Source organism: Lactuca virosa, chromosome 3 (assembly GCF_052849685.1).
Source record: "Lactuca virosa cultivar CGN04683 chromosome 3, Lactuca_virosa_CGN04683_v6, whole genome shotgun sequence".
In the NCBI taxonomy this organism is placed as follows: domain Eukaryota; kingdom Viridiplantae; phylum Streptophyta; class Magnoliopsida; order Asterales; family Asteraceae; genus Lactuca; species Lactuca virosa.
In genome coordinates, this window is record NC_136428.1 from 268969295 (window position 1) to 268971587 (window position 2293).

Here is a 2293-nt window from a genome sequence, read left to right on the forward strand (position 1 = left end):
ACTGACATTTTATAGGCAGTAACCTTATACCCCCCCTTATAGACCGGCTTCGTGAATGATGCCTACTAACGGTAAGACTGACTTTGTTCTTATACATATATATAAATATTAAACCTATAATATTATAATAGTATAAGGGTAGAATTTTAAACTTTAAAATTCTAGGGTTTGGAATTAAATGGTTCAAAAGTTAGACTTTTACATTTACAAATTCCAAAAATTGAGGGCAAGTTTTGTAACTTTCAAAACTTTTCAAATTCATAACTCATGAGTTTAATATAGGTTTTAATGAAAAGACTCTTGAAAATCAATAACTTGAGGACAAGTTATGGAGTCCATAAAACCATTTATGAAAAAGACTCTTCATTTTTCTATAACCTATGACTTTTAATGATCAATTTAAATGAAAAACTTTTCATTTTCCATAACTTGAGGACAAGTTATGGAATCCATCAAAATCATTTAGATCAAAAATTCTAACAAGAAAATCAACCAATTTGTCAATGATCTAAATTAAACTCATAAGAACAAGACAATTCAAATCAAACAAATTTCATGTAATTAGCCTAACCATATAAACTAATATAAAACATGAAACTTTGACAATTATCTTTTAAATTGGATAAGCATGATCATTACCACATCAAAAATAGGTTTGTAAGTTCAAAAACAGCTTAGGGTAATGATCCTAGTCCAATCCAACGAAAAAACTCGAAAAACAGCATTCTGGGGCACCAACTCGTCGAGTGCAAGAGCAAACTCGGCGATTTGGATGACTTTGTACTTGGAATCGGCGAGTCCCCCAGTGGACTCGGCGAGTCCACTGTCCAGAACAGCAGAAAATCAATTTTTAAGGCATTTTCTAGCAAGTGGCATCAAGTATAATTGAAAACAAGCCTAGGCTCTGATACCACTGATGAGTATTGAGCATTCTAACACTCCTAAGGTGTACATGAAACCCTAAATACCTTGGATCTATGTTTTATCTATTATACATGCAAGCTTGAAATTTCCAAGGTATTACCCTAACTAGCATACAAAACTTTGATACAAGGGTAATACAACAAGTAAGATGACATACATTTTGTTGTAGTTGGAAGCCTTGGAGTATTTGGCCTTTAAGAACTTAGAACCAATAGTGTGGATGCCTCAAGTGGAATCACAACACACCATGGACAAAGAATGACATTTTTGAGAGAGAATCTTCATACACCAAAACCGTCCATATGAACTCCAAGAACATTAGTTGGTGATTTTGCTATGGAGTAACATATTTATATGTGGGATTCCAAAGGTTATGGGTTGACCCTAATCCATACCCATGAGTTTATGATCCATGGTTCATGTGGCCCAACTCTTTATGTATCCATACATAAACTTAGTCCAACATGGATCATAAGCCCAACATATAAATATAACTAATTTACACAATTAGTCCCTATTGATTTAATTAGTCTCTTTTGATCACTAAATTAATTCCAAACTAATTCTTGATCAATACTAATTAAATCATATGATTTCATATTAATATATTAGAACTTATAATATATTAATAAACCATAAATAACCTCTTCTCAAAAAGTCCATCCTAACAAATTGTCCTGATGATATGCAACCCAAATGGACCATGCTACTCTCGGGTCAAGTACATACCAATTATAGTTATGAGCATAGACACCTAATCCAACAAGTATTGGGAATAGCCAATGTTTCCTAATGGGGACTCGACATATCAGATTGGGGGATCGGGTGTAGCCAATATGTACCACATGCTCGACGAACTGAGCAAGGGGGATTGGGGATGGCCAATTTGTCCCAATGGGATCGGCTGTGGGGGATCAGGCATAGCCAATATGTCCCAAAGGCTCGATACAATGAGAAATAGGGGATCAGACCTAACCGATGTGTCCCAGTAGGAGTATGTTTGTTTCTGATTCGTTCTTTGGCATTCATACGCGGTTGTATGATTGATATCATTTGTATCTATGTACAAGGGTAAAGCTTGTATTATATGATTCTATGTATGTGTGAAATTCAATAAGCTTTGTGCTTACCCCTTTTTCATTTTAGAAAAATACTATTTCAGATACACAAGATGGTAGGGCATGACCGTACATACTGGCTCGAGGCGGGTTATTGAAATTTTGATATTGAATTGGTTATATTTTCATAAATTTTAGAATTATAACTAAATTGGTTTTTGGAAATTGAATTGATCATGGGGTTTGGATTTAAATTTATTTTGAATAAAAGATATTAAATGAATGATTTATGTTATTTTAAAAAGTTCAAA